This window comes from Rhea pennata, chromosome 7 (genome assembly GCF_028389875.1).
Source record: "Rhea pennata isolate bPtePen1 chromosome 7, bPtePen1.pri, whole genome shotgun sequence".
NCBI classification, from domain to species: Eukaryota; Metazoa; Chordata; class Aves; order Rheiformes; family Rheidae; genus Rhea; species Rhea pennata.
The window spans coordinates 1,966,834-1,980,032 of record NC_084669.1 but is presented as its reverse complement, the minus strand read 5'-3'; positions in this window follow the sequence as shown (position 1 = coordinate 1,980,032).

Sequence of the window (13,199 nt, the reverse complement as noted above, 5' to 3'; positions counted from 1 at the left end):
CTGAGATTTCCTGAATAAATTTTAGAGCCGATAGTAAGGTCCACAGTCAGAATAAACAAGAGTATTTTGTACGCTGCTGAGCCTGCAGAGCGCAGAAAGCAAAGGAACACAGGAGGGCATCCTGAAAAGTATAGGACAGCCTTGCCTTTCCTCCCAGGGTTGCTCACTTTCAGGGGTTTATAACCAGGCTTCACAATATTTGATATTTTTATTTAGAGCCTGAGCTTTTGGAAATGGTATTAATTCAGGTTTCGGCTTTCATGTTAGGTAAAAAGAGTTCTAGCCATCACGGACTAAGAGAGAACTTCAGGAATGTGGTCTAGCAGTGTCCTAAGGAACCAGAAAACAGTGCCATTGAATACATACATATACATATACATATACATATACATATACATATACATATACATATACATATACAAAAGCATATCTTTATGCTAGTCTCAAGGAATTCAGTGCCCAATTAAATTTATTTTGAATGTCTGAGGTACAGAAGAACTGTAAGAAAGGCACAGAAAAGAGAAAGTAAATATGCATAGCAAGTCTTATCCCGAACAGCGAGAAGAGAGGAGTCTGCAAAGAAGATATGGTGACTAGAGAGAGAGGACTGCTGTCATACAAAGAAAATTGCTGGAAACCTGAATACTTGGAAGTTGCTTAATAGCAGATCTTCCAAAAAGAAAAGACCTGAAAAATGTCGTGTCCCCTCTGTTCTCAGTGACATGGTGTAAATAAGGATTATTTCCACCAAAGTCCGTAGGAGAATATCTGGAGAAAAGCTATGGGAAAGCAGAATGCGACGTATTGACTTAAATATCAGCAAAGATTGTTCAGTAGCTGCTCAGTTCCTGGGACTGTAAGGCTGTAATCTAAGTTTATGACCTTTCAAGCCTTAATTTTATGAATCTGATCTTATCGCTGCTTTTGATGTTCTCTGGCAGGGTGCGAAGTGACAAGATAAGGAAAGAGGAGAATAAACACCAGGTGAGCATACGAGCCCGAGAGAACTGGCCGTAGAGGATTTTCAGGATTTCCACTCGGGTCCGTCCTTAAGCGCTGGCGCGCCCGGGGAGCGACGGGACCTGCGGGGGCTGCACCGCTCCGGCCGGGGGCGAAGCGAAGGGAAGACGGGCCCCGTCCCCAGGCACGGCACGTGCCGTCACGTTCCCACGACTCGCGCGGAGCAGTGGGACTGAGGGATGCGGCAAGTGGCACTAAGGCAACGACTGCTGGGCAGCACGAGCCAGTAGAGCGTCACGAAAAATTCGAGATTAATCAGCAGTGTGAGCTGGACAAGTATGAAAAGGGGGAAGAATGGAATGGGTAGCCCCATGTTTATCTTCATGCGGTTGATCAAAAGAAGCAAATAATTAGACTCGCAGTTATTTCCTGATAATGCAGTAGCATCAGTTTCATGAAATTATAGCTACAAAAAATAAAGCAAAAATAAAGCAGTGCTGAGCACTGGGCTCCCTGTGCAAATGGCAGAAGCATCACCTCGTGGGGTGTAGCCTTCAGCAGACCGAAGAAGGTATTGGAAAATGCTGCGGATAAGCCATGGGCCAGGCCAGCCCTAGCAGCCACGGGCCCAGTGACATGAAATGTCTTTTCCTTCTGTGATTGCCAGCTCAGGGCTGCACGCTATGGAGCGCTGCTGTTCCTCCATCAAATACAAATAACTGCTTCATGAAGAAAGATTAAATGTTTACTGTAAAAACAATTAAATCAGTTTCTAGTATTTTTAATGTAAGACAGTAAAAGCAAATGACTTAATCATCAATCTTGCATCCAACTGTTATTCATGAGAGATTTAACCCCATTTAAAATCTTATTTCTATCCGAATGAAAACATATTCCACAATGCCACATTTCTCCACAACTTTCTTGGCGATCCAAAACTCTTCAATAAATTTTGGCACTGGAGTTGAAAGCGGACGTGAAAAGGAGCGAAGCTCAGCACATCGAGGAGCACGCGCTGCTTTGTGGGCACCCTGAGCGCTGGATGGGGCAGCAGAGGAGAGCTGGGACGGCCTGGCCTTCGCGGCCGGCCACCCTGGTCCACCAATGTCCCTAGCACCCTTGGTTAATACCAGTGGAGACGAGCCAGAGTAAACGACAGTGATCGCATGGAGCCCGGGCTGAAGCCGACGATGCCGAAAAGCAAAGGAGCATGTGAGGCCCTGAACAGCTGGCAGTGCTGAGCTGCCTAACTGCACGCAGAAGTGGAATAAACCTGCAACACTCATCTTCAACATCATCCTCTCTGAGCCACACGGTACGTAAAACAAGTCAAGGGGCATCCTGAAGACCGAAAATTTCAATACGAATGAAATTTATTGATTTCTGCCTGCTAAAAAAGAGAAGTCTTCATATTGCAAGAAGCAATTCACACTTAAAACACATTTTATTAGATTCTGAAAATAACTAATGTGTCAAATAAACATGAGCAAAAGTCAAAGGCAGGAATACGGGCAAAGCTGTCATAAACTTGCTCAGAATATTACAAAAAACAGATCACTGCAACTTGCAAATGAAATATACCTAAAGTATAATGCAATCTGGAGTCCTTCGCTTGCAAATTTCAAAGTATGGAAAAGAAGCCAAATCTGGGATTAAAAAAAACCTTTCTGATTGGTGCAATGGCTTACGTAAAGTCAATGTTATTCCTCCTAAGATAAAAAAGTCATTACAAAATTCTTGCTATAGAAATTAATTAACAATATCTGGTAGCACTCCTGTGTTTCTGATGTTACCAGTGCTTCACTTAAAATATTACATAAAGTGGATTTTTTTTACAACCTGTAACCAGCCCAAGAGCTTAGCTGGAGAAGAGTTCAGCCGTCCTACAAAGTATATCTGTTCCCTCAAGATAAAGAAAAAAAAATCTGGATAGTCAAAATGCTCAAAGACCTGTTCAAATAATTTACTAACTTGGCAAATCTTTGGACTATTTCTATATCAGATATTTTCATTATACCGTTCCTGAAGTACTTAAATAATAGTCTCTTTGTGGTGGATACTTGCAGAAGTAATTTTCAAGCATTTATCCATGACCACGTTTGTTTCATTGTAGAATATACAATAGTTGTAGAAAGATGTAGAATTTATAAGATGTGATCGAGGCAAGGAACAGAAACTAGACTGTGTATTTCAGACCTTTTTTTCCAAAGGTCTTTGAAAACGTTGTCAATACCACTTTCTTGAGAGATGTAACCGCTGCAAATTACACCTCCCTTCAGCTTATGCCTACATCCTCTTAGATCTACAAAACACAGGTAAGAGAAGTATCTTCTTTGAATAATCTGATGTAACTTCAAATGATAATTCATGCAGCACCTCCCATCTGCATATCTTACAGTACGACAGGTATCAAATTCTGTTATTATTACCTAGCTTTGAAGGGAGAGCTCTGTTCGGAAATTACTGTATGCCTTCACACACCTAAATAGCCTTTAGCTTGTGCCCAGCACAGTGGAGAACAGCGCTCACCCGTGTTTTTCCCTGCCTTTTCTTCTGAATAGCAGGCATTTCCTTTGCAAAAAGAAGGCTCCTCCTAATCCTTTCTTGAACGTAGTCACTCGCTGGGTTCTGATTACTTTTTGCCTCCCTTGAGTATTCTATCATCTTTCAAATTTAATACTGAATTTTTATTTATAATTTTCACTGGGGTTGAGCACCTGTGTTTTCAAATGGAATATAAAACAGATGTGAAATAATTACGATACAGCATTCTTTCAAAGGACTGGAGGCACATTCCTGGCACCTATTATTCTGATTTTGCTCCCTTCTGAGGTCATCTTTTAATCCAGAGTATTCTGTTCTTTCTGAAACTGTGACAAACAGGAAAAAAAAAATACGCTTGAAGTTTCTCCAGGATCTGCTCGCGTGCATATGGCATCGGAAGGAAGAGAGGAAGGTATCTGCTTTAGCGGTGCAGCAGTACGCAGTATCAAAGGTAAGGAGGCGGCATTAAAAGCACCATGGACACACTCGAGAAGCTCGGAAAGCTTGTGCGTGGGCTCTCGCCAGGTTCAGCGGCACGCCTCGAGCGCTCGCGGGCCGGGAACGCCAGCCAAGTCGCGCCCGCGGTGCGGAGGAGCCATTAAGCCTACACGCGGCTGGGGAAAACCACTCGCTCCGTTCTTCAGAAGCAGAAAGGTGCAAATCACGCGTGCTGGAAACAGAGCCACTGCTTGCAATTAGTCTTTATAGGGGTGCAGACCGCACGCCAGTAGCCACTACTCTCCACCGGGATTGCTGCAGCACTTTCCCGTTGCTGCCCAGACCGGCTTTCGTGTGAAGTTCTCAAGGGTACAGCTTTGATGTTGTCTCGCAAGAGCGTTCCAAGCGCAGGCTTGACACAAAGCCAAAGCTGGCCCTTGAAGCATAAAAATACCCTTAGCCCTAACTTTCAAAGTGTTGTGTGGGTCAGAAGTAGTCCCTCCACTCCCACTAATGTTTAAAAAAAAAAACCCTCTCCTAAAAAAAGTCCTCTCCTAACCCATGCAAATCTAAGCATGATAGGGAAAGTTCATCCAGGCAGTCCACTTATATTGCTGATAAACTTATTTTTGATAATATGATAAGATCCACTTCCATTAAAACATAATAGCCTCATAAATAATTGCAAACTTTACAGTTCTGATACTAAGAAATTTGGGGGCGCCAGCTCTGGCCATCACTGATGAGAAAGGTTTACTTTACAACTTGCAAATGATAGCACAGGGCCTTTTTCTACTCCATCCCTGCGCGAGTGCTCTTCCTTCCTCAGAAACAATAGGCAACGATGATGAACCAGCTTACGAGAACAACAAATCGCTGCAGGAATAAAACGTGACAACATGGGCTTCTAAGTTGCTAAAAAACATAAGCCTCATCTCTGCTCTCCTAGTAGCTTTATTTTTCAGGCGCTGTTCAGCTGGTAGAACAAAAGCAGCATTACTCTGTTGGCTTTAATGTACAATTGCTCATTTACCTTAAGTGACATCTCAGCCATAACACTTCCTTACTGGGAGCCTGATTGCGCTCTTACTTACAGAGGTGAAAGTTAGGAATAGCTTTTGGAAGCGAACACGGTACCACTACAGTAAAACTAGTAATTAAGGTTAGAACTAGAACCAGTGTTTACCACTTACCATGAGTTATTTTAACACACTTGGTCAGTATTTATCCGTCTCATTATGCTCTATATAGTGCCTGCAGTTGTGCTCCGTGTGCGTTCACTGCACGTGAATGCGCTTGTAAGTCAGCTTATGGCTTTTAATCTAGAATCTTAGGATTTTAGAAACTAAATCTTCTAAAATCCCGTCTTTTCCAATCCGTTCTCCTCAGCAGCTGGCAAATCATCTTCTCTGCTTCTCTGCTGCGCACAGGGAAGGGAAGTGTCCCACTGCTGCACCACTACTCCATGGGCAGAACTGCCGAGGAGTTTCCCTCTGCTCACGTTGGGACCCAGGAAGGAGCCTAACTACATTGACAGCTTTTTAGCCAAGACTGTAATTCACTGGCGATGCTCTTTTAAAACTGAACTCTTTTCTCTGCCTCCAAAAACAAAAGAGGATCATAGTCATTCTTCAGCCTGAATTACAGATGATATTATTATATCTGCACTAACACAATGCGAAAAATGCTTACATTGTGCTACATCTATCACATAATTAATCCCAATATTACTACATGAAATCTCATGTGTGATAGTATTTTCCAGAAATGTTATGTTACAAAAAGGTCAAATATCATATAATTTTTCTGCTGGATCCTCCTGCAAGCCATGTTTACCCTAAGATATTAGCTTCCAGAAGGTAAAAGTAAGGAACAATGGCATTTGATAGTCCACTGAATATGCCTGTTGATTAAATGCTATGCACACACCTGCTTAGCAGCTGCAGCTGCTAATTTCAGCGACGGCACGGGGCAAAGCAGGTATTGCAGAACACCTAGAAAGGCAGGTGTGCGTCCGCAGCCGAGGGGGCCGCGACAGCTAGCCTCGCCTGGAGGAGTCGCGTGTCCCTTGAGCCTGCAATCCCACCTTCCAGCCAAAGCCAGCCCATCTGCTAGGACCTCTGCTTTTGCAGGGAGTTTCACATCCAGCTGGGGATGCGTTTGCTTTGCTGGGCAATGACATGAAAAGGGTTCTGTAAAGATACCGGGAGGGGCTTAACATTGGCACCTTATGGCCACAATAGTCCTCTGCCCCCGTTACGGTATATATGAGATCTGCTTCGCAGCAGACCTAGCCCTAAGGGTGGAACTATGGCAATGCTTGTTTTATTCCCCTCTTCTTTCCTGGCCATTTTGTCTCTCCGATGTATCGCTACCTTTGCCATCATTTTATTTTGGGATCTGCATTTCCAAGAGGCTCAGCATCGGACTATCACAGGAGGAAACGCATGCTTCAGAGATGTCATTCCCTGCTTCTTCTTCTTAATTCAAATAGTGAAAACCCATTCAAACTGCTTAACTGTTCAAAACAAACAAAAAACAAAAAAAAGCTCTTTCACAAAGGTCTTCTCCAAGTAAAAGCCAAAGTCAACAAAAGATGACAATGAACCTTGTCTCAAAGACGACATTTTCCAACTATCACCAACCTTTCTCCCCTTGTAAGATATACAGAGTAATCCCTTTAGCTGGGAACCTTCAAAAGATGGGCTTATTCAGCCATTCCTATTCACTCATCTGTTAAAATAATAAACCATGCTGAACTGGAATCATCCCCTAAATGTCCCGACGATACAGCTCCTTGACTTCACCCTATGGATTTACATGCTGTTAAGAGCATCTGCCGTATCATTTGTGAACATCCCATGTCATTCATAGGAAACTTAAGGTCTGCAGCAAACGATTATGCAGAAGATTCCTGCCTCCACTGCACCCGGGAAAATGCAGCAGGGAATGCAGCAGAAAATCCCAGCTCAGCCACGGCTGCTGGCGCCAGCCCGTCCACCTCGCCTGCCCACGGAGGTCCTCGGCTCCTGCGGGAGGAACGCTCCTCGCCCTGCCCTCTGAAGCACTGCGGCCAACTCCACGGTCAAGCGTGGCAGGGTCCCCTTCCTTATTTTCTTTATGATTTTGATCCAAATCTGCAAAATACACAGGGAGTGCAGCAATGCTTGTTGCCTTTTGCCTGGCTGTTGCAACTCAGTGATAGGCAGGATTTAAAACCAAAACTCTGCCTGGCTAAGCTAGTGTTTAACCATGAGAAAATACTTGTTTCCTTTCAGCATTGGTTAGTCTTTATTGAACATACACAGTTTGGCTCAGTCTGGCTTCAGCATTTTGTTAGTTTTGCTCCAATTCTTCCATGATTGTGAGCGTCTTTGACAGTAATTTTCACTTTGTTTAATTCAATCGACTATTATGACAAAATCCAAACTAAGATGCTGAGTCCTTAAAAAGAACCTGTGGGGCTTTTTATTCTTTAAAAAGTACTACTGCCCATATTTATTCTGAACCATCTGTTACACGTCTAATTAAAATATATTTGTAATGAGCTTATTAGTGCACAGAATATGTCCCGAACAGGATGTCAGTCAAGAACCGATTGTTTCAGTAGATAAGATACCTTAAACTCCTATTAGTTTAACAAAATACGGCATTGGTATTTTCATCTAGTATAAAAGCAAATTCAGAGAGGGCAGGCATTCACATACTTTTTGTAATAATTTCCTCTTCAAATATGTTGCTGTTCCTTTCTCATACAGAGTCAGATGGCCTCTTATAATTGCAGTATCAAATCTTTGCCTCAGTTTTCAACTGCAGGTGATTTCAAATGATTAAAGATGCACAACAGGGAATAAACAAAAATGCTTACATGCAATTATTTTTAATTAGTATTTGGCTATAAAGTGTGTGCCTTCATAAAAAAGTCTGTTATTCACATAAACATCTGTTACCATACACACAAGGAAACACACTGTAAGTCTGTCATCACATCACCAAAACAGAAAATACTAAGGAAGGCTGGACAGGAAAGCCAACACTTTGAGTTTTTAAACAAAAGATGTAAGCATAACTGCCAAAACAGACACTGCACCACACCTTTCAATTAGCGTAGTTCACAATCAAAGGAAGAGCTATTACCAATGGAATTATACTTGAAAATGTTAAAATAGATGGAATTATTCTTTGAAAACAATAGAATCTGTAAGCACAAGACGATTTCAAACTCTTTACTAATTTTGCACCAGCGAACATAATCAAAACGCTTCCTGTTTGCACAGTATCTCTGGGTACTCTTCTGACAACTTTTTTAAATCTTATTTTTGCTCATTATTTAAGCGCTCTCAAAAAAAAGTCTGCTGTGGTGTTAGCACATAAATAAACCTACAAGGTTCAGTTCTGGCCTCATTTTACAGAAACCTACTCAGGGACGCTGACATATTTTAAGTAAGCATGCGACAAACAGCAAAGTGAGAGAGATATACACAGTGATATAAATTAATACTACGATAATTGATAGGTGGAGATAAGGTTGCTCTGTGGAATACTGAGAATAAAATGAAGAGGAGGCGTGAGAGTACCTTGCACATGAATTACTGAATCAGTGGGAATTGCTGAGCTCTGCTGTGAGGAAGCTCTTGGAAATGCCTTGCTACCGTAACACCTCCAGCAACCAAAGTTAACACATTGCTTTCATGTGCAGAAAATCCGTAGTGCTAACCACGCAATTTAAGAGCCAAAATAACGTGGCTAAATTTGCATGAAAATAAAAGTGATTGTTTTATTAAAAAGCACAAACGAGGGTTTACACCAGTCGTGCCTCAGCGTCATCTATATTCAGATTTGAGGTGGAAAAAAAGATCACTGCACCTCAACTGTGGCTCAGCCGGGACCAATAACTAATCACTACAGTAAAGCCAACCTGGGGGTGTTGATCATCAGAAACATGGATGGAGACACCGCACGTAATCCTGACCCAGCACCCTGGCCCATTAGTTGTGAGCCCGGATCTTTCTGCGTACCCTGAGAGAGCTCCTGTGTCTTCAAATCTTTCCTTCCCGGGCTGTTAATGAATGTCCTCTGGGCCCAGCTTCCTATTCAGACCAGTACATCTTGGCCCAGAGAGAAGTCAAAAGTACCCTCAGAGTTTCTAATGGCAAAGATGACCCTCTGATAGAAAGCGGATCAGAATCTTTTCCAGCTCCCTTTGATTTACAAGCCTTCTCTCGCCTATCAGCATTTCATACATCTTCCAAAGTGTCAGAAATATGAAAGTCATACATTATCTGCAAAGAATGGCCCAGCTCATTACTATCATTTTATTTATTTAACAAATACGGTATTTAATCAGAAGAAACTGACATCTACAATTGTTTATTGCAATCATACAACACAACAATAAATAAACATTGCACATTAAGCAGTAGGCAGAAGGACAACCAAAACCATGCCATACAAAAAAATTCTTTCCGAGAAATCCTCCCGAACGGACAGTATTTGTAAATCTATTGACAAAGAGCTCCAAAAAGATGGAGCAGTAAATAAAAAACATAAGACCAGACACGGTAGGTTTTGCCACAAGACAAGCAAATTAATTTCCGGGATGACTCTCAGAGCAGAACTGTGGCACTTCCAGTAGGCTTTGAACTAACACAACAACATATCACACAGTCACTCGTAAATAACACAAGCTATATGAAAGTCTAATCTGCCTTTTAGTGGTAGCCAATTTTCCATATCATAAAATGCAAATCACCACTTCTCAGTTCACACATGCGATATTAGGTGGGGCACAATAAAGCCGACCCTCAGCAACCTCCACTTCACTCGCTGGAGTAGGGTCCTCTCCCCGGAGAAGCTGGACTATGTTACAGACTATATTACTTCTTTTTCCTTTGCTGTAGCTTAAGCAATACCACTTTCTATTTTCAGCTTTGTCTCTCCTAACTTAATTGCAAAGAAGTAAAGAAAATTTATCTCCATTGAAAAAATCTTCAGTTTTAAATTCTCCTCTCTCCCAGGCGTTCGTGTCCTCTCTCGTTTTGCCTCCTCACCTTTCAGGGCCCTTTGCAGCCGAGGCTCCTGTTTTCTGCAAGCATAAGGCAAGCAGATTTTGCTTTAAGACACCTCTGCTTTCCTAACTTTAGTGGGAGTTTTGTAAGAGTTAGTTGAGCAGAATTGTGTCTCAATAACTGTGACAGATGGCTAGGCCTGAGAGAAGAAATAACCATTTTCCTCATGAAATTTGCTGTAATACCGTAGCAGGGAGATGCTACCCTTCACTCTACAGGGCTCCCCAGGTTGAGAATAAAGTCAGCACTTTTCTTTATTTCTCTTCTTGCTCACTCTCTCCTCTGGTTTAAATGCAACTATCATCCAGGTTTGCGTGGTATCATTGAGGGAAAAAGCGTTCACTCCGTGTCCCTTAAGACATGGTAAACTCAAAAGTAAACAGATAAATCCTGCCGTCACAGCAGTTCCCTGGTCAAGAGGGTTTGGAGGGCTTGTGCCAGCCAGTGCCGTGCGGAAACAGGAGGGGCCCCGGCATGAGCACCAAGGGCTGCGTGAGCAGCGTCTCTCCCAGCTACGGGCTCTGGCATTAAGGAGTACACACGGAGTACGACTCAGGGTCTTGTTTCCTTGCCCTTAGCGAATGTGAAGCTCAGAGGTTTCAGTGGAAGGGGAAATTTTTTTTCTGTAAGGGTAATCCAAGAGATTAAAGGTGATATGGATTATCGAATTCACGTAACAATTCAGAACTGCAGGGAACTCTCGAGGTCTTCTAGTCCAACCTCCTGCTCACAGCAGGGCTAACTTTGAGCTTCAGTCAGACTCTCAAAGACTTGTTAGGTCAAGACGTGAAAACCTCCAGAAAGAGAGAGAGTCCCACAACTTCTCTAGGCCCCTGTTGCAGTATTGCATCACTGCTACTGCGATTTATTTTCTTTTTATTTAATTGAAGAGTCCTTTGCTTCAGATTGTGCGCATGGCCTCTTCTCCTTCCACTGCACACAGACTGAGTCACCACAGAAGGTGGTAATCAGACGCTTGGGCAGGACTTATCGTTGGTAAATCCATGCTGGCCATTCTCACCCATCTTCTTGTCCTTCATGTACCGGGGTACAGCTTCTACTAAACAACCTCCCCAAGGACTGAGGTTAGGCTGACCAGCCTGAAGTTCCTGGATCTTCCTTCTTATCTTTTGCTGATGAACGTTTATCCACTTTATTTAAGGAGTCCCTAACTCAATCTTCCTCCACGGTCACTAATGCCTTTCCTAATTCCTTCCCAGCATGCCTGGGAGACCTCTCCAGATGCCTGCCCATGGCCACCTCCCCAGAGCACCCTTCCCCTTCACACTGAGCCTACCAGGACTTCTCTGTGTGGCCAAGCTGCCTTCCAGCCATGCCCACTCATGTCTACATGTCAGGATGGATAACAGTTCTCGTACTTTGAGAAAGTTGTCCCTGAAGACGAGCCAGCTTGCCTGGGCTCCCCCGCCCTTCAGGGCAGCCTCCCTCAGGGCTCCTCAGATAAACCTACAACTTCCCACGTAAACCAAAACTGCTTTTCTGAAGTCCAGGCCTTTATTCTGCCACTTGCCTTCTTCACTTTTTTTTCAAGGTCTTAACCTCTACCATGTTCCGGCCCTTGCAGCCAGGGAGGGCTGCGGCAGAAACTGAAGCCCCCAGCGGCAGCACCAGCTGCGTGCCAGGTGCTGATTTCCAGGGTATCTCCCCAGCCTTCACCGGCATGTCGAGAGGAGCACGTGGGCGGCTCGACACCTCGCTCCAGAATCCTGTGACCACCCGGCTGGATGCTGGCCCCACGAGCAGCTCCGGACACATCCGAGCTTGGGCAGGCAACATGCTCCTGGCACGCAGCTCCGACGAACCGGCAGCACCTCTGTCCTCCTCAGCCACCACTACCCATTATTTCCTCTCCAGCGCCCGCTAGGCAAAAGATGTAGAGTTAAGGAAAGACAAAACTATGCCTGTAGTTTTTAACATATCAAAGGAAAAGACCCGACATTCTGGAAGCCACAAAGGAATATAACCAGAAGGCAGCAGGCAATTTCTGTTTGCTGCCACCAGCCTTAGATAGATACCATATCCTATACACCTATTCAGGAAACACTGTCCTGGGCCACATGAGTTTGACAGAGTTACACTGAAGTTCAGTAAGAGATTAATTATTACAAAAGTTGAAATAACTCAGAATTCAGATGAGACTTGCTTCTGGTCACATTTAAATAATGTCCCTATTGCAAACACTGCAAATAAATATACACCAACCTGAGAGTATACTGGGGTAATAAGTATGTACTTCACGTATGTGTTCATGAAGTACATGTGCTTCACTTATGCAGCCACATCCTTTAAACTTGTATCACTTAAGGCATGAAGGAACACACCTCTGAAGTTTGAACTTACATGGATAGGGGAAAATTGAATATTCCCAGAATTAAGGGACTAAAGATAGTCAGAATACAATATAAGTTAGAAGGTGAAGAACCTGTGTTTACGTTTACCTTCCGCAAAAATGCTTATGTGACACAGGCATCCTCGACCGAGGCTGGAGGCTGAGCACTAACCCGGCACGTTGCCTCCGAGCAGCCTTGAACACCACCGGAAAAGGCTGACGCGTTCTGGAAATGCTACTGAAGCGGGAGCCACCGTTGACAGCAACAGAGAAGTGACTCACCCCTCCTAACTCAGTGAAAAACGCAGCAATTCCTCAAACAGCTTTGGTGGCTCCAGGTATTTTAGTTTCAAAGTATGGAGGACCTCTTCATGTGCGAGAACAGCAATGAACATCGGGAGGAAAATGATAAAGACATTTACCTGCTTGCGTGACTTAATTGTTTGGTTTATTCAAGCACTAATATCCTTTTTTCCCAAAATAAGTTGATGGTAGTGACAGAAATATTAAAGCAATGTATCCGAGGTGCACCCACGGGTAAGCCTGCAGTAGAGCCTGCGTTAAAGAGGTAAGCAACAGCTCTAGAAGACGCTCTCCTTCCCCTCAGTAGGAACCCCAGGCCTCCTACGAACGAGAAGTTCCCACAGCACTTACAAATGCTAATTAATGCACGTCCTGCAGATAAACTAAGCAGTAAGTACCAGTAGTGACTGAACAACGTGAGCATACTTCAGCTTACTGTGAGGATTCAGAGGGAGTGTCGTGTCTCTGAAGAAGGCATTTTAGGCTTTTGTTTTAAAAATCAGTCTATTTCCAGAAGATTGTTATTCCTCTAACAT